Below are 20,759 nucleotides of genomic sequence, written 5' to 3'. Positions count from 1 at the left end.
TAAGAAATCTGAAGAGGATTTTTGCTTTTACGAAAAAAGGTGCAAAGCCAAAATAATGTTTAGCGTTTGTTTTGCAACGAGCTGTTATAGATGCTAAGCAGTCAAGCATACTGTCGTATTTCAAGACTTCCACATCAGCTACATCAGCCACAGCAGACGAACCTTGAGCTTCGACATTGAGACAGGCAGACATACATGTAGATATTAGTGATCTGCCCGCTCTGATGACCCTCTTCCTCTCTCTCCTCCATGCCAGTCTCCTGTACCCACCATCACCCTAACCTCCAACGACTCAGCCTATGCCCAACGCACCATCATCACCACCACCACCTCTCAGCCTTCCGGTGTGTTCGTTGTCATCCCGATTCTGGTAAGTGAAACAACAATGTACCTACGTGATATCTACTTTATATAGGTTGTGTATTATATCATTCCTACTTTCACTATATGTTAGTGATATTTTATGTTTTTGTTTTATTTGGGATGATTTGGTGGGTTATTTTTTGGGTCTGGGAATGCTCAAAAATTTTTCCCATATAAATTAATGGTAATTGCTTTTTTTCTTTATGCCATTTTGGTTTACAAAAGGTTTCATAGGAACACCCTGCTTTCAGATATTGGGGAAACCTATAGTAATAAAGAGATCTTGATTAGCACAGTAGGACACCTTATCAGAAAGTGCACAGCTCTTGAATCCCTCCCACACTTCCAAGGTTATATGCGATAAGCAGGACTTTTGGGTAAGAGAGCAATCTGAGAACACATGTATAATTTCTCCCCTCCCTGATTTCCACTGGAGAATACAATAGAAGCTGCCTCAGTGCTGTAGTGTGGCATACACATTCTGGAAACTTTGAGGAATTTCTGCTGGATTGCTATTCCTGGACCGAGGAGTCATCTGTGATTCCCTTTGCTTAAAGAAACAGCTTGCTCGGGAGGGGAGAGGGAGGTGAGAGATCTCAACGAAACTCTATTAGTACAAGCCTGAGACCCCATATCTGCAATTCCAAAACGTGAGTGAATTTGAAAAAATGTAGTTATTTTCAAAATTGGTACCAAAATGGATTTGGCCACAAAATCTAATCTAACTTGAACTGTGATGGATAATAGTCATGATATTGTGAACATGGGAAAAAATTCCCATAGATGAAATGGTGAAAGTGATGGGTTAATTGTTGCCTTGGACAACATACACTTATCTGTGAGTGAGAGATAATGGCTGTTTACTCAATTAGAGACTGTATAGACAGAAACTCATGCTCAATGAGAGCAAGGGCACAGGAAGAAGTTTGAAAAGTCATCTTTCATGGTGCCGGTTCTTCACCTGAGCATTTGCTCCCAACTCATCGTTGATGTCCAACTCCAACCCGGTCATGACAAGAACCCCCAGATGACGTTCACGCTTCTCACGTGCAGAGCTAGAGGTGTTTAGCCTAGTTTGAGTCAGTGTGGGTTTGAAGTTCTGCTGAGTTATTCCGTAGGAAAAGTACTCAAGGGTGTATACTTCTCCCCAAACTCATGGCAATGTGTACCTTATATACAGCTTTTTACTTGTTAATAATACCTCAATAAAGTCTTTAAAAAAAGTACTAGAGTATTTATGGTCTATATCATATTATTTCTCCAACCAGTCTATAATAATACACATTAACTATGAAAAAACTCTGTTTATTTTGTGCTTTATCCAGCTTACTGGGACGCAGTTCACATGATTTGCTGCAAAACGTGTATTTAATTTCAAGATGCTGCCTGGAACGTGCCTGGGGTGTTTCATGATACATATGTGGTGGGCATGGTCAGTGCTCTGCTCAGAACCATGGGATCTGTTTTTACAATTTCGTTTTTGTATGCTTTCATTCCCCGGGGCCAGCACCTGAGGCCTTTTCTTGGAGGACTGCCCTCAGGCTCCTGGAGTCCACTTTGTGCCTGCATAGTTGGAAGTGCTGAAAGTACCTGAGAGTTTATGCCTTATATTCCCTCTCCCTCACCCTTAACCAGTGACTGACGGGATGCTCCAGCTTCCTCATCTCAGGTGGTACATTTTGGAGGTGTACCTTGCCCTCCACCGTTGCCCTGCAAGATACTCTCCTGTTATGACAACCTTTCTCCTCCTGCCTCTACCTTTCTAAATTCTGGATTCTGAAACACAGCTGGCCCCAAGGGAGGCAGAAAAGTGATTGAAGAACTGTGTCCCCTTCCTTGGAGGGGCTAGGGCTAGCAGACAGTGTAGGCCACAGAGCCGTTGAAGGATTCATCTCGATCTCACCCTTACCTCCTGGAAGTTTCCCAGGCTCTATAGGCCACATGGCCTGGGAGCCACAGGAGTATGTGTTTCCTGTCAGTACTGGGTGTGGATAGCCATGTAGTGAATGGCTGACAACTATTGAGGACAACTTTTCCAGACAATGAGTGGGTGCTCTGGCCTGAGTGATTCCTGGTTGCTGCCCAAAATACAGACAAGATTTTCTGGAGCACATTGATGAACCTCCTTGCTCTAACAGCTCTTGGCTCTGGAGCCCTGCTGCCGTCCCTTCGCTGGCTTTCAAAAGATCAAAGTAACACCCTACTTGATTAGAAATATCCCCTCTTCTCTTAATCTGGGCCAGAATGATATGACTAGAGACCTTTTTGCTCTTTGACAGAACTCATCTCAAGTGCCAATGCTGGATAAGCAAAGACTTTCCCCTATGAAGATGAGAAAAAGGAGGAAAACATTACTGAACATATAAATTAAATTGCGTTGCAAAGAAGATGGTTATACTAGGAATTACAATGAATGAATACCTATACTATTGTTATAAAAAGATGCAGAAAAGAACTTTGGGAAACATAGGCTTGGTATGCAGCAAGGTTAAAGATACAATTACTTCTATGGTAATTGGTTATGAAGAAGGAACAGATGAGATCAAGAAATGCTTCAAGGAGATGAAAACCTGGACTGTTGAATTAAGAATGGCAGAGAGGCAATAAACAGCAGATTGGAGACTCTAAAAATTGAATCAGTAAAAATATTGGCCTGAGAAACTCTCCCAGGAGTCAATCTAAAATAATGAAAGAATGAATGAGTCATAGAGTACTTACCTAGAAGATGCAATGTACATAAAATAAAAATTCCAGAGACAGAAAACAACAGAGTAAAAACAATAATCAAATAAATAGAAGACAACTTGCTTGAGTTGAAAAACCACATTTGAGTCTTTCCTGTATGTACTAGATGAAATTAATAATAATCATCTAGACCCATACTGGTAATATTTGGAATATAAAGAATAAAAAATACTTAGAATCAAAAGAACAGGTCAAATACAAATAAACCAAATCCATCATTTTCTGAATCAACAGCATTGAAAGACAACTGAATAGAGTCAGCAGAGTTTTGAGGGCAAAGATTGGGACTTAAGGTGACAGAGTCCTTCCTATGTGCAGGGTCACATTATGACTTTCATGGGCCCTAGGCACTTTTGCCTTTGTGGGTCCCTTCCTCCACAAAAAGATATTAAAATTGTATTTGTAAAAACTAATAGAATCCAGGCTGGATCATATTAATTTTTTCTCCCAATTTTTAAAGAAAATGTTTTCATGAGTCCCTAAAAATATCTTGGGTCCTTGGCACTGTGCCTACCAAGCATAACAGGGAAGTTGGCCTTGCCTGCAACAGAAAGTCTCACTCTGGCCTTGAGGACCCAGAAATTCTAAAGATTATCTGTAAACTCTTCCTGAAAAACTGGAATGCTTTCTAGCTGACCTAGACATATAATCATATCAAGAATGAAGGAATTGTGGTTTCATAGAATTGGCAGTGAACAATAATGCTTATAAGACACATAAATAAGTCCAAACAATTATTATATGATTATAAAACAGCCCCAAAACCGCAAATTGTTCCTTAAAGAATTGGTAATGTTAAATATATAAAATAATATGCATATATAATCCTAGATTATTAAAACCAAACCTGGAAAATTATGAAAGCAAGCAAGAAAAAAGAAAAGGCAGGCTAACTGTCATTGCTCCCAAGGTAGGACTTATAGATGGATGCCACTTAATTTTTGACATTGACAATTAGAGAAGAGGGAGTTCAAATATATATATATATATATATTTAAATTATTTTATTGAGATCACATTTGTTTATAACTTTGTATAAATTTCAGGTGTACATCATTATATTTCAGCTTCTGGAATAGCCAAAGCATTCTGAGAAAAAAGAACAAAGCCAGAGGTATCACATTCCCTGAATTCAAAATATACTACAAAGCTATAGTAATCAAAACAACATGGTACTGGCAGAAAAACAGACACACAGATCAATGAAACAGAATTGAGAGCCCAGAAATAAACTCATACATCTATAGACAGCTAATCTTTGACAAAGGAGCCAAGAACATACAGTGGAGAAAGGAAAATCTTTTCAATAAATGGTGTTGGGAAAACTGGATAGCCACATGCAAAAGAATGAAAGTGGACCATTATTTTACACCATACACAATAGTTCCCTCAAAATGAATTCAAGATTTGCATGTAAGACCTGAAACTATAAAACTTCCAGAAGAAAACATATGCAGTGTGCTCTTTGTATCTTTTTGAATATCATGTCTCCTCAGGCAAAAGAAACAAAAGAAAACATAAACAAATGGGACTATGTCAGACTAGAAAGCTTCTTTATGGCAAAGGAAACCATCAACAAAATGAAAAGACAACCCATCAACTGGGAGAAAATATTTGCAAATCTCATATCTCATGAGGAGTTAATTTCCAAAATATATAAAGAACTCATACAACTCAACAATACGAAAAGGACAACCCAATCAAAAAATGGGCAGAGGATGTGAACAGACATTTTTCCAAAGAAGATATACAATTTTTCTAAATTAAATCACTTGTAGAACAGAAACAGATAGAAGTTTTAAATCAGTGGATAGAAGAAAACATACCATTTAGCATAGGAAAAAAATGGAAAAGCAAAGAAGGATGAGGAAACGAAAAGCATGAGGCAAAATGACAGAAGTGCAGTCATATTTTATGATAATAAATTAGGCAGAAAACAAAATCCAATGAAGCTACATGCTACTTTAGAAACACACCTAAAAATTACATAGTAAAGTTAAAATTGAAACAAATGACAAAAATAGATGTGAAAAATAGAAAGGGAAAAAAAGAATAGATGGCATTTTTAATTTTAGACAAAATAGAATTTTTGACAAAAAATATTAAATGGAACAAAGAACTAAAGAGTACAAGCCATGATAAACATTTAGAAATCATTTACTTTGGTATGATGAATAACAATATAAAAATATAATAACTTAAAGATATAAGGAAAAGGCAAAAATTTAGTAGCAATAAGAGAACTAAATGCATCATTCATCTCTAATAAAAATTATATATAAAATATTTTAATAAATGAGTTAAGATTGATTTAATAGATATAAATTAAATTTTATGTCCTACAGGATACAAACATATTTTTGCAAACTACCATCAAAATTTTAAGAAAAATTGGCATTATTCCAGGCAATAAATGAAACTTCAGTATGTTAAAAATGGACTTTTCAGTGATTCCACTGAAAAAATTAGAAACTAAAAAAGTTTTAAAGGTGACATCCCTGAGAATGGTCCAGTAGGGAGCTCTAAGGATCGCTCCTTCCACTGAAGATGGAATAAGCTGCCAAAAATGGTCAGAATCAGCTTTTTCAGAACTCTGGAATCTAATAAAAACCTTACAACAATCAGGGGAGTGCTTAATGAAGAAAGAAGCTGCTAAATTTTGGTGAGAGTGTTATGGTGTTTTTACTTACCCACCTACAATCCCCCATTCCCCAGCTCAGCAGCTGCCATGGAGGCTACACCAGCATACATATCTGGTGTGGCTTGCTGGTGCCAGAGGGGACAATATGGGCTTTGTTCTTAAAGGATTGTGACTGTGTTTTGACCTGTCTGGTGGCACCTCAGGGATCAGCCCAGGGTCTTGCATTTGTTTCACCCTCTTGGAACTCTCTCAGAACTGGAGTGGCCTCCTGGATGGTGGTTGTCAAAAGCTTTTAATGGCATATACTACCTGAAGCCACCTTGGGCTAGGGACAACAGATGGTCAAGCAGCAGACAGACTGAAAAGCTGAGGAAGGAAGAAACTGAAGAAGGACATGCATGGGTGGATAAGTGCTTTGGAAAGTTCCTGGGTATACTGGGGGAACCAGAAGGCGCTGTGCATGCCCAGGGCTAGATGTGTGCTCAGAAAAGACATGAGGAGACCCCTAAGCTTGCATGTCTGGCTTATCTTTAGTCTCTATGTAGCAGGAAGTGAAGGCTAAGGCAGAATTGTAAGCAGTTTGGCTAAGCATTGAAGGAGTACAACAACTCTGAAGCAATCTGCTGGGAGATGGCTGGGAAAAGGCTGCGAGAATATTTATTTTTTTCTTTTTGGCTTCAGGTGTTTAAGAAAATCTCTGTCAAATCATTAGCTGACCGCTAAGTTAATGGAACAGAAACTTCAGTGACAACACCCACCAAAAATACAGTTTTTACAAAAATAGTTTTAAAAAAATCACTAAACAAACAACTACAGATATTATAAGCAATGACAATAAACCTTGGGGAGTGGACAGAATCTAATTTCCAGAATTACCACATTCTAATATACAAAATGTTCAGTTTCAACAAAAAATGATGAGGCATGCAAAGAAACAAGAAAGTATAGCCCATTCACAGGAAAAAATAATTAACAGACACGGTCCCTAAGGAAGCCCAGACATGGGACTTACTGGACAAAGATTTGAAACTTAACTTGACTGTCTTAAGTATGCTCAAAGAGTTAATGGAAACCAGGAGAATGATGTCTCTCCAAACAGAGAGTATCAATCAATAAATAGAATTATAAAAAAGAACTAAGTAGAAATTTGGCAGTTTTAAAGTACAATAACTGAAATGAAAATTCACCAGAAGCTTTCAACAACAGATTTGAGGAGGTGGGAGAAAGAATCGGCAAACTTGAAGATAAGTCAATTAAAATTATCAAGTCTGAGGAGCAAAATGAAAAAAGAATAAAGAAAAACGAACAGAGACTAAGAGATCTGTGGGACACCATCAGACATAATGACGTATGTACTATGGGAATCCCAGAGGAAGAGGAGACAGAAGCAGAAATGATGAAGAAATAATGGCAGAAACTTCTCAAATTTGATGAAAGATATGAATCTATGCATTCAAGAAGCTTAATGAACTTCAAGCAGGGTAAAGTCAGAGATCCATGGACACACCATGTATAAAATTGTAATTTGTGACAATAACAACATAATGGGGGGGAGACACAGAACTGTAGAGGAGCAGAGTTTTTCTATGTTATTGAAACTAAGTTAGTATCAATTCAAACCAGATTGTTATAAATTTAGGATGTTAATTGTAATCCCTATGATAACCAATAAGAAAATAACTAAAAAATGTACAGAAAAATAATGAATCAAAATCAATTAAAGTGAAAGAAGACAGTAATGAAGGAATTGAGGGACAAAAAAATATGACATATAGAAAACAAATAGTAAAGTGGCAAAAGTAAATCTTTCCTTATCAGCAATTATGTTAAATGTAAACGGATTAAACTGTCCAATTAAAATGCAGAAAGTGGAAGAATGGATTTAAGGGTGTTTACACGAGATTCACCTTAGATCCAAAGACATAAATAGGTTAAAAGTGAAAGGATGAAAGATATTCCATGCAAATGTAACCAAAAGAGAGCTGGGATGTTTATACGAATATCAGACAAAATAGACTTTAAGTAAAAAACTGTTACAGCAGACAAAGAAGGACATTATATATTGATTAAAAGGTCAATATATCAAGAAGATATGACAATTATAAACACATATACACCCCAAAACAGAGCCCTACAACATATGACAAAAATGGACAGAATTGATGAGACAAATAGTTCTACAATAATAGTTGCATATTTAAATACCTTATTTTAAATAATGGACAGGACATGTAGACAGAAGATTAATAAGGAAATAGAAGAATTGAACAACACTGTAGACCAACTGGACCTAACAGACATACAAAACACTCCACTCAACAACACCAGAATATATACTCTTTTCAAGTGCACGTGGAATATTCTCCAGGATAGACCATATGTTAGGCCACAAAACAAGACTCAATAAATTTCAAAAAATTTGAAATCATGCAAAGTATCTTCTCCAACCAGAATGGAATGAAACTTAGAAATCATTAACAGAAGAAAACTGGAAAATTAGAAAATTTGTGGAAATTAAACAACACACTCGTAAACAACCAATGGGTCAAAGAAGAAATTACAAATGTAATTAGAAAATACGTTGAGATGAGCAATGAAAACACAACATAAGAAATTTTAAATTAAAAAAAATCTCCCCTAAGACTCCAATATGTAGCCAGGACTGAAAACTATTGAACTAGAAAATCAACTGGCAAGTCTCAGGAGTAGGAGAGACAGCACAAATATACCAAAGTAGGAATAAGAAAGGAAATGCGGGTCAGATAGAAAAGAGGCTTTAAAATGATGATAAAAATCATCTATAATTATGATAATATTTTTGAAATCTTAATAAAATGTATGATTTTGAGAGAAATATACATATGACCCAAATGATCTCAAGAAATTCAATAAATACAAAATCTAAGGCAAAAAATTAAAAATTTTCAAGGTATTTAAATCTCCAAAACTAGATAGATTTATGAATTAATTCTCACAAGTTTCAAAAAACACATCATTCTTCTGTTAACTATTCTTGGCTTTAAAAAATCAGACAAAATAGGGGAAAAATAACACGAGAAAAATATTGCTTATAAACAAAGATTCAAAATCTTAAACAAAATACCAACATTTCAATATTTTGAAATGACTGAAGATGACTTTTACTCAGAAATGCATAATGATTTAATGTTCATATCAACAGGGCACACAATAACAAAAAAGTAATCATCTCCATAGATGCCAAAAATTATTTGATAAAATTAAGCATCCATATCTCAGAAATTTTAGAAAATTGGGAATGGATTCTTACATGATAGTTTTCCCATGAACTATCCTACATCCAAACTTAAGAGTTAAGCATTAGTGACATTCTCATTAAATTCAGTAGCATAAGAAAGTATTTTAGAAATAATGAATATGAAGCAGTCACCTCAGACTCCTTTTACTTTACCAGGAGAATGGAGGGGGATAGAGGGGAAGAAAAACAATAGTAACCCAAAAGAATTCCAACACAGGAGGAATGGAACTTGACTCCCTCTTTACTACTCTCACTAATGCTAGAGCCCCTGGTACTACAGCCTAACTGTATGTCCTTGAATTTCCCATTTGTACTTGACTTCAGACCTGTCCAAACATTTGAAGTGCCTAGGACATGAGTATAAAAGAAGGCCCACATATTATTTGACAAAATGTAAGGTATAAACCAAACTAACAAATTATTTATTAATTCTCTGTCCTACTTTAACATATATCTTCATGATGACCTGGAAGTCTGGGATCAAATTGAGAGTTCTCAGACTCTCTGTATTTGCATGTCAGAACATGGTGGCACAGGGAGAGATGACCACTGGTCTGACTGCCCCTTTTCTTCTCACCCCAATCTTCATCCTACGCTGTAAGGAGCCTGCATGCCCATGTGTAGATGACCCAGCTGATAAACTCAAGCTTTACCCATACCTTCCTCTCTTGACCTGTGGACACCCCTTTGGCCTAGGCGTGCTCACATTGGTGGTACGGTCTATTCTTAGGACAACAGAACTGGTAAAGATGTTCACATTGGCCATGGAAGTGGGCTTGGGGACACTTCATCCAGAGTGTGGTCTGGAAGTGGAATAGGGGCTCAGTCTTCAGGCTGCATATTGCCTTTCCCATAGACTCCTTGCTGTGTGCTTTCTCCATCCATGCCTTTCCACAGGATTATGGATTTGTATTTTGATCCTCCATTATGACTTGAGCAAGTCCTCTAGACTAAGATTCAGCTTATTTGTGGAAGATTAGTATCTGCCTTACCTTTCAGAGTTGCTGTGATGATCAATAGACTCGTTATATATGGCAACACTTGTTAAATGCTCCAGCTCTGTACAGTCTGATGGGATTGTTATCCTTTATTAGCACTTCCCTGGCTATTGCATCAAGGAATAGTCTGTCATAGGATTTGCTCATGTCCCGACGTTCTCTCCAGGAAAAGGTAAGACACTTTTCCTAGCCTTCTATGCTCCTCTATAGCTCTATTTCTGAAATATTTTTAAAAATCTACTAAAAACTGTACTTTTCAGTATCTTCCAAGCTGTTTGGGGGAATGAGTTCCATACATTGGTTATTCATTCATTGTAAGGTTTTTTTTTTTCCCCCTAGATAGCAGCTCTAGTTTTTTTTTTTTTATTGATGTTTTAATAGTTTTTAACATTGTGAAATTTCGGGTTGTACATTTTTGTTTGTCCATCACCATATATATGTCTCCCTTCACCCCTTGTGCCCACCCCTCACCCCCACCCCCATAGCCCCTGGTAACTACAATACAGTTTTCTCTGTCCATGTGTTGGTTTATATTCCACATATAAGTGAGATCATACAGTGTTTGTCTTTCTCCTTCTGGCTTACTTCACTTAACATAATACCCTCCAGGCCCATCCATGTTGTTGCAAATGGGACGATTTTGTCTTTTTTATGGCTGAGTAGTATTCCATTGTATATATATACCACATCATCTTGATCCAGTCGTCAGTCGAGGGCCACTTAGGTTGCTTCCACTTCTTGGCTATAGTGAATAAGGCTGCAATGAACATAGGGGTGCATAAGCCTCTTTGGATTGTTGATTTCAGGTTCGTGGGATAGATTCCCAGTAGTGGGATGGCTGGATCATAGGGCATCTCTATTTTTAATTCTTTGAGGAATCTCCATACTGTTTTCCATAGAGGCTGCACCAGTCTGCCTTCCCACCAGCTGTGTATGAGGGTTCCTGTTTCTCCACATCCTCTCCAACATTTGTTGTTTTTTGTCTTGGTGATTATAGCCATTCTAACGGGTGTGAGGTGATATCTTAGTGTTGTTTTGATTTGCATTTCCCTGATGATTAGTGATGTTGAGCATCTTTTCATGTACCTGTTGGCCATCTGTATATCTTCTTTGGAGAAGTGTCTGTTTATTTCCTCTGCCCATTTTTTGATTGGGTTGTTTGTTTTTTTGTTGTTCAGTTGTGTGAGTTCTTTATATATTATGGAGATCAACCCCTTGTCAGATATACGTTTTGCAAATATTCTCTCCCAGCTGGTGGGTTGTCTGTTCATCTTGATTCTGGTTTCGTTTGTCTTGTAGAAGCTCTTTAATCTGATAAAGTCCCACTTGTTTATTTTTTCTTTAGTTTCCCTAGTCTGGGTAGGCATGTCACCCGAAAAGATTCCTTTATGACCAATGTCAAATAGTGTGTTGCCTATATTTTCTTCTATGAGTTTTATAGTTTCAGGTCTCACCTTCAGGTCTTTGATCCATTTTGAGTTAATTTTTGTAAATGGCGATAGCAGATGGTCCACTTTCATTCTTTTGCATGTGGCTGTCCAGTTTTCCCAACACCATTTATTGAAGAGACTTTCCTTTCTCTATTGTATGTTCTTAGCTCCTTTGTCGAAAATTAGCTGTCCGTATATGTGTGGTTTTATTTCTGGGCTTTCAATTCTGTTCCATTGATCTGTGTGTCTGTTTTTGTACCAGTACCATGCTGTTTTGATTATTATTGCTTTGTAGTATGTTTTGAAGTGAGGGATTGTGATGCCTCCTGCTTTGTTCTTTTTTCTTAGGATTGCTTTAGCTATTCGGGGTCTTTTGTTGCCCCATATAAATTTTAGTATTCTTTTTTCCATTTCTGTGAAGAATGTCATTGGGATTCTGATTGGGATTGCATTGAATTTGTAGATTGCTTTAGGTAATATAGACATTTTAACTATGTTTATTCTTCCAATCCACATGCATGGGATATCTTTCCATTTCTTTATGTCATCATCGATTTCTTTCAGTAACGTCTTGTAGTTCTCATTGTATAGGTCATTCACCTCCTTGGTAAGATTTATTCCTAGGTATTTTATTCTTTTTGATGCAATTGTAAATTATATTATCTTTTTGAGCTCTCTTTCTGTTGGTTCATTATTAGCATACAGAAATGCAACTGATTTTTTAGATTGATTTTGTACCCTGCAACTTTGCTGTAGTTGTTGATTATTTCTAATAGTTTTCCAACAGCTTCTTTAGGGTTTTCTATATATAAAATCATGTCGTCTGCAAATAGTGAGAGTTTCACTTCTTCATTACCTATTTGAATTCCTTTTATTCCTTTTTCTTGCCTAATTGCTCTGGCCAAAACCTCCAGTACTATGTTGAACAGGAGTGGTGAGAGTGGGCCGTCCTGCCTCGTTCCTGTTCTCAGAGGAATGGCTTTCAGTCTTTCCCCATTGAGTATGACGTTGGCTGTGGGTTTGTCATAAATAGCCTTTATTATGTTGAGGTACTTTCCTTCTATTCCCATTTTGTTGCGAGTTTTTATCATAAAAGGATGTTGTATCTTGTCAAATGACTTCTCTGCGTCTATTGAGATGACCATGTGGTTTTTATTCTTTGTTTTGTTGATGTGATGTATCACGTTGATTGATTTGTGGATGTTGAACCATCCCTGTGTCCCTGGTATAAATCCCACTTGATCATGGTGTATGATCTTTTTAATGTATTGCTGTATTTGGTTTGCCAAAATTTTGTTGAGTCATTGTAAGGTTTTTTATCACCAGGTTGATGGAGTCTTCCTGGCTAAGATCTCTTCTTAACTCCAGAGAGAACTGTGGTTAACTCAGGATTCTGTAGCATCATCCAAAAGGACTAGTGGAAAATAAATGAACTCACACTCTAGATGAATTATATACATTTACTAATGGTTAACTGAAGCAAAATACATAAAATATAGGTACAGGTACAGCATGGGTGTAGTAAAACTGACAATTCTTCCTCAGGATGTTAATAATGAAACCAGATATGCCCAAGGGAACATCTGTTTCCTAGTCTGGTTCCTTTCTTTTCTTCATTTTGTTCAGTGCCTTTTTAAATTGAGATATAATTACAAATAGGAAAATACACAGTTTGATGGATTTTGTCAAAGGTGTTTGACACCCATGTAACCAATCAAGATATAGAACATGTCCATCACCCTAAACCAGGATTTTTCAACCTCTGCACTATTGACATGTGGGGCTGGATCATTCTTTGTCGTGCGGAGCTGTTCTGTGCATTGTAGGATAGTTAACAGCATCCATGGACTAGATTCCAGAAGCATGACAATCAAAATGTCTCTTGATGTTGCTAAATGTTCTCTGAGGGACAAAAACACCCCCCAGTTAGAACCTTTGAACCTTCCATTCATGAACTATTAAATGCCGTAGAATGTTCCTTTCTAGCCCTTTCCAATCAACCCCCCTCCCTCCCAGAGATAACTGCTTTCTGATCTCTTTCTGGATAGATTAGTTTTGCCTGTCCTTGAACTTTACATAAATGAAAGCACACAGTATGTACTCTTCTGTGTCTGGCATCTTTTGCTCAACATATCTGTGAGATTCATCTTTGTCATTGTGCCTATCAATTCCATCGTATCAATATACCACAAGTTGTTATCCATTCTCCTGTTGATGGACATTTGGGTTGTTTCCACTGTTTGGCTATTATGAACAAAGCAGCAGTGAACATTTTTGTACAAGTCTTTGTGTAAACATATGTTTTCATTTCTTTTGGGTAACTCATATGGTAGGTGAATGTTTAGCTGTATAGGCAACTGCCAAACTGTTTTCCAAAATGGCCATATCATTTTACACTCCCACCAGCAGTGCACTGAAGAGTTGAAGCTACTCCACATGCTCCCCAACACTTGATGTCATCTATCTTTTTAAAGTTAGCCATTCTAGTGCGTGTGTAAGTGTCCTCATTGTGGTTCTAATTTGCATTTCCCTAATGACTAATGATATTGAGTGTCTTTTAATGTGTTTATTTCAAATACATGCATCTGACAAAAGATTTGCCTATAGAATATATAAAGAACTCTTAGAAATCAATAATTAAAAGACAATCTAATGAAAATTGGCAAAAGACTTGAACAGACACAAGATATCATATCTTTGTTTTTGTATCTTTTTGTGATTCACACTTGTCACTTCTGCAGTGGACATTGCTCTTTGTTTAACAACAGTGCTTAAAATGTCCCAAGTATGTTTCTAAGCACTTGACAATGTTAACTCACTTATTCCTCAATATTAACCTATTTAATTCTCAAAGCAACCTTACAAGGTATTATTATCCCCATTTTACAGAGAAGGAAACAGCCATGGTGAGGCTAGGTTACTTGCTAAAAATCACAGCCAGTCAATGGAGAATCTAGATTCTAGCCCAGGCAGCCTGTCTCCAAGCTCTTAACCACTCTGTGTGCTTCTCTTTACAAGGTGAATGCTGCAAGGGATCTCATCTTTCTGCTGAAATTTTTCAAAACGAATTTTCAAAATTTTATAAGCATGGGGGCATTGGGGTTCAGATACCCAGAACACAGGATCTATTTTCATAGCTATTTCTATTGCTGATTGCTGTTTTGTACATTTTCATCCTGGTGGTACCTTGGGAGTTGGGACTTTGATGACCCCAGTGAGTGGGAAGGTGCTTTTCAAGTCCCTTCTAACTGTGGTGCTTCTTGTGGTGCTGAAAAAGTCTTTATAGTCATCTTGCAGGAAAAAAAGAAAAAGAAAACAAAAGAGGAGACCCTCTGGTCTGAGAGCTGCCTGGAAAAGACTTGTCCACTCAAACTCAAAACCTTTCCTCCATAGCATTTCCAATATCCCTATAAATCCCCTCCCCCCCCACCTCCTATTGTGTCAGCAGGAGTGGTTGAGGTTAAAAGCTACCTTTGTGCCACAAAACACTGGCTTACTCAGTCTTTCTGCCTTCTGTTCCATAGTCTTTGCATGGGTGATATAAGCACCATTTTATTTGAAACTACTGACACTTTCCTAATATTAACAGAAAAAGATTTTATGAATAAGACTCTTACCAATATTCTTACTCGTTTGAATTTCCCTCATTTTAATACAGCAATATTTAAATTTGCACTCAGGAAAGATTATGTATATATTTATTTTTATATATATATAAATAAACATATATGTTTGCATATAATGTTTGTAGTATTCATACAAGTGCAGGGAACTTTATTCATGCAATTTATTCAACAAATATTTATTGAGTATTTGCTAGGGTGCCAGGCATTGTGGGAAGAAACAAATGGATTATAATTTAGTTCTTGCCATCAAGATGGTGGAAACGTGGTCAGGTATGTTAAATGTCAATTACGATTGAGTTTCAAAAGTTCTTTACTGGTGGGGGAAGTAGCAGGGAGAGCTTCACAGTGGGCGTGGTGGGAGTAGCCCTTCATGGCATAGATCTCCAGCTGGATTACTCTGTGCCAACAGGGGAACTAGATTTCGAGGCACTAGTTGGATTTAGAATAATGACAAATGGGCAGGCGTGAGGCAGCAATACAAGGACTCAGAAGAGCACAGTTAAAGGTCTGGAGTGAGTTGTTCAGTTTGTTTTCATACAGGTTGAGAGCTAGTGAGATACAAGACTGGAGCCGACAGCATGGAGGGCCCTGAGTGCCATTGGACAAATGATTGTTCCATGATAGACACTCATAGACCATTCCTACTGTCTCTAGACAGTAGAAGATGAGGAGTAGAAATAGGTCTTGCATATCCTCCAGGATCACCTTTTTTCGAGGCCTCATGTGAATATTACAAAATCTTGAAAATTCAAAGGTAATTAAAATGGCATTTACAACACTTAAGATGGAGATCCTCTCCAAATAGGCGTATTCTCTAGTTATAAAGAAAAAATGGAGAAGTTCCTCAGGCTGCCTCTTCTGACGCAGACTCTTTTTTGACTTTTGGCTTATTTTTTGACTTTTCTTTGAATATTTTGGAGAAAGTGATGGCATCTGAGATTTTTCAAAAACAAATACTGCCACGCAAGTGGAATGGTCCAGAAGTTGGGTTTTGTCTTCAGGACAGCTTCCAAAAGTGCCTGTAGTTCCCAAAAGCCTATCTTAAAGGACAAGTTGATTTGGCATAAGATGTTGAAATTTAGTAAAAGGAAATGTACCTTGGAGTAACTGGTGACTCACAAATATGAACAACTGAAATAATTTCTTCTCCATCCTGAAGGGTGAGATTGTGCCATGCCAAATCGCCTGGGTGTTAGCTTCATACATGATATCATTTTTAGCTCACAGAACATTGCAGTCTAAAGGGACAGTGTGAGAATTCCCTCAAGTATCATGATACAAGAATGGCTGTGGGTGCAAAACTGTACTCTCCAACCTCCACTCTAAAGCTCGGTGGAGAAGTTGGTACCCTTTAAGATGAGGCTCTTCATTAAGTAGTCTGGGCTACTTTTTCCAAGGCCCATTAGAGTGAAAACACAATCTGGAAGGTGGTGCTTTGTCTCTACCCAAACAGAGGGTTCATTGTATAAAATGCCCTCTTCTCCTCATTCATTGATAAGGCAGCCCACACATTTCATTGACTCACAGCAGAAGCTCTCGCCACTGTGGTGGGCTCAGTGGGCTCCAAAACACATATGGTGTGACCTCTTAACATGGAGATCACATTTTGGAGTTGTAGGAGAGACATTCATCCATATCCACATATAAGATTTACCAAAGTGGTAGGAACTAGATGCTATGAGAGCAGAGGGCCTGAGATGATGGAAGTTGGCCAAGGGAGCTGGGAAATGCTTCCATGTTGAAATTTTGACACTTGGGCTTGGATTTAGAGGAAGACTTGGTTTTTGCTAGATGAAGAAGGAGCATTCCAGGTAGATGGCACACCCAGCCTGTGAGAGGATGCAAAGGTGTTCTGAGTTTGGGGGACATGAGTCAGGAGGCAGGGAGAACTGAAAGATGAAGTTGGTAAGGTTGCCTGGGGCCATATTGTCAGAGGTCTTGTCCTCTATGAAAAACGATTTAGACTCGATCTTGCACCTCTTGGGGAGACACTGAATATGCTATGCAGGGAAGTACGATGAGATCAGTGTTTTGGATAGACACTGGCAGCAGCGAGGAGGGGGCTCAGACTCATGATAGGGGCTGGGAATGAGAAATTACTCTGGGAAGATATTTAGGTGGTGATTAAATGTTAGTCAGTGTTGTATAGTGTGAAGACCGTTGGCTCTCACCCCTGACTTCTTGGGTGTGAATCCTGGCTCTGCCACTGACTATCTGCATATTCTTGTGCAAGTTATCTAGCCTCTATGTGCCTTGATTTCATTATTTACAAAATGGGGGAAATAGCAGTAACTAGAGCATCATGTCTCAAACTGAAATATGCTTGTTAAAATGCAGATGCGTGTTTAGTTGGCCTATGGTGGAGCTTGCGATTGTGCATCTCTAATGATGCAGCCTCTGGGTGATGGTGATGCTGCTGATTCACAGACCACACTTTGAGTAGCAAGGTTTTTAATAGTTGTTTTGTAGATTATGTGAATAAATACATTAAGAAACACCAAGAGCAGCACCTGGCATGGTAAGAAGTAGCCATTATTATGATTCACAAGGAAGACTAAAAATATGTCTCAATTATTGCTTTAAAAGTGCTTTATCCACCAGAAAGTTCTCTAAAGACAATTAGTACATAGGCTCCCTTTCTGGCCAGCTACCTGTAGCTGTCAGTGTGGCTCCGTTTTGTAGAGGGAATCAAGCCACTCACAACGATGGGTGATACAATTCAGCCACAGGGAAAGTAGCTCCACAGTTAACAAAAGTATCAGTCCAGCTCTTCCAGGTCCTACAAGAAGTGAGGAGACAGGACCTACCCTTTTCTCTCTGAGTAGGACATGGGATTTTCACAGGCAAAGAATTCCAGAGAGAGATGGGTCGATGCTTGAGGATCCTTCAAATTCCTGGGTTTGGGTTCAACAGATTGAGGACCTTGAGCAGCTTCTACCCTTTTGCTTTGCAAGAATTTTAGCTGCAACTTCCACTGCGGTTGGGATGGGCTACCTGCTAGCTTTCTCTTAGAGTAGGGAGGACCATGGGTGAAAAAGCATGTGCTTGAATTTTGCAGAGAAATTAGAAAAATGGGCATATGAGACTAGATCACAAAGAACAAAACAGTCGAATAAATGTCATAAGTACTTAAATTTTATTCTCAAAAGTGAGGTTCTGGCCAGCAAAAAGAAAAAAAAAAAGGCTCTAATGTAATCCTTCTCCCTCCTTCCCACGCCAAGTCATCGCCATCCCCAAACTCATCAGCTGTTCCCTCGCCGTGAAGAATAAGCTCCCCGTGGAGAGCGAAGAGCACTTCTGGAGTGGATGCTAAACAAAGGAACATCTCAAGCATTATGTTAAAAGGTATTATACATTAGAAGGAGAGAAGTTTTATTTTAAGCAGAAATTCTACAATGTGTAGGCACTTGATTCTTTATGAAAAGCCAGAGCAGCTGAAAAGGAAAAAATCCCACTAAGAAAAACTCTGATTGGCTCTAGAGATTCATGCCACAGATCATTTCTCTATGGTATTTGTGATACGTATAAGAAAAAGGGAAATAGGAATTGCCCAAGCTTGAAGCTTTGGCTTGTTTTATGATTCCTGATTGGAAAACTGTGGTTGCTTAGCTGTATTACTCGGACCAAGTACCCAAGCCTTAGTGTGAACACTTGCATAACGTGTGAGATTAAATGAAAGACTCCCTGTGAATGTTCCTAATGCACCTGGTGCATTCTAGGCACTCCAAAAATGTTTGTTGAATGAATGAATGAATAGATGGATGAATAGATGATTCATGTTGTTTAGGTAAAACCCTGTTTATGTTTTAAGGCTAATTTTAATTTCCACTTTCTCCAAGAAGCCCTTTCCATTTTCCCTGCCACCCTTGCTAGATTTGGTGTGAAGCCCATTGCCACATTGCATCTGTAGTGATGAGGGTGACTCTTCATTCAGTGTGTATGCCAGCCACCGTGCCATGTGCTCTTAGTATATTCCAGTCCTCACAAAAAGACATGAAAAATTCTTCCTGTTTTATAGGCAAAGAAACAGGCCCAGGGAGTTTATGTTTCTTACTCAAGGCTAGCAATTGGTAGGTCCAGTGTCCCCAAGTTCAGCTCTAGATGATTCCCAAAAATCAAGGTAACCTTGGAGCTTTTGCGTGGCCTTATAGGGACTGCATGCACACTAGACTGCAAACTCCTGGAGGTCAGGTACTGTGCAGCCATCTGCATGTCCTTGGGTGCTCCTTACCCAGTCCTCTGAGCAGACCCAATAGAGAGGAAGCAGGGCCCTTGGGACATGGGAGGTTATCTTTTGGTCTGTATATGTAGTTTAAGCTTGTGATTTGGGGAAGGCAACTTTCCCATTTTAGTCTCAAGTAGAACCCACACTTCCTGTGCTCCATGCAACAGACATAAAGCCCAGGGGGGCGTTTGGGTTCCAACTTGTCCTATTGAGGAGATTTTCCATGCTGGAATTTCTCACTTTTGCCATCCTCCCATAGGATAAATAGCATACTTGAAGGAGAGGGGGCTGGCCAATGAGGCGTTCAAAGGAATCTTGGAAATCCTTGACCCCTTGTCTCCTGGTTAAAACTTGATTAGAATGTGGAAAATCTTACTTTCACTCTGAAAAAGAAAAATAACAGAGGGCGTGCTAAGGCTCATGAACTTTGTTTTTTTTGTTTGTTTGTTTACAAGAAATCTTTGCTGCATCCATTTTCCTCATTGTATTGTTATCATTCCTCAATGCATTTCCTCACTCCAGTTCGTAAGGAGAACTTGACCACTAGTACTGCTTCCTTAATTGCTTCTGTTCTGCCTTTGCCCACTACGTCTCTCTCAAAACTACTCTGTTAAAGACCCTGACTCAATTTCCAACCTGTTCTTTCTTGAAACTCCGTCCTCTCTTTTCTTCGGTGATACTTCTGGTTCTCCCTCTGCTTCTCTGCTCTTCTAAGCCAAGCTGCTTGTCCTCTAAGAGATGGACTTCTCCAGAATCACTGCCTCAGTGCCCTGGCCACCCTTCTCTCCTAGGCTCATCTCATACATGCCCATGGTGCTTAGCTCTATTACATTGGTTCCCCCAAACGTATTCCCACCTGCTTGCTTGAGTTCTAGGCCTGTATCTCCAGGCTCTTTCACCTAGCTGGACCCTTTCAGTTGACACATGAAACTCAGTGCCCCAATTAACTCATAGTCTTCACTCATCAGATCTTCTTGTTTGTCTGTGTCCTTTAGTTCTGTGAGTGGAACAACTCTACTATTTCCGAAAGCTGATTACCGAGTTAGACCATGACTCAAATAGTTATCTATAGGTCAGCTGTCTGAAAATGTGCATCCTTGCTGGAGGGAGTCCCTGCCTTCAAGGAGCTCACAGTCTAGCGAAGGCAGCAGACGTGCCAGCCCATGTAGCCAGAACACCAGGCCCTGCATCGTGGACTAGAGCATGGCCGGGAAAGGGGAGGCAAGGAGGGCAAAGATTCGCTCTGCCCAGGCAAGGCCTCTTCAAGGAGGGGGCATAGCAATTAGTTGAGTTGAAATTTGTGAACCCAGTTTTCAGCCTCGGCCTAGGCTATATGGAATTTAAAGTGTACCTTCCCACGCAGAGGTTTGCATGGTGGGTGAGGCCAGGGCACTGTGATTTGGCTCACCAAGAAAGTAATGAGTGGAGAGTGGAGAGAAAGAAACAGCCAGTTT

General features: G+C 38.7%; 1 long non-coding RNA gene across 2 annotated transcripts in view; it reads left to right on the top strand.

Moving 5' to 3' along the window:
- Positions 1-20,410, top strand: part of LOC131406412 (uncharacterized) — an 80,649-nt gene extending 60,239 nt beyond the window's left edge. Inside the window, exons 5-7 of one of the 2 annotated variants that reach the window (XR_009220135.1) lie at positions 257-370; positions 10,121-10,196; positions 18,302-20,410. This is a non-coding gene — a long non-coding RNA (uncharacterized LOC131406412). Of the gene's footprint in view, positions 1-256; positions 371-799; positions 1,601-10,120; positions 10,197-18,301 lie in introns of those variants that run through there. The other variant, XR_009220136.1, reaches the window with a different exon arrangement.
- The last annotated feature ends 349 nt before the right edge of the window (positions 20,411-20,759 follow it).

Source organism: Diceros bicornis, chromosome 5 (genome assembly GCF_020826845.1).
Source record: "Diceros bicornis minor isolate mBicDic1 chromosome 5, mDicBic1.mat.cur, whole genome shotgun sequence".
Classification (NCBI taxonomy): domain Eukaryota; kingdom Metazoa; phylum Chordata; class Mammalia; order Perissodactyla; family Rhinocerotidae; genus Diceros; species Diceros bicornis.
The sequence above is the reverse complement of the archived record's forward strand: the minus strand, read 5'-3'. Positions and strand labels throughout refer to the sequence as shown.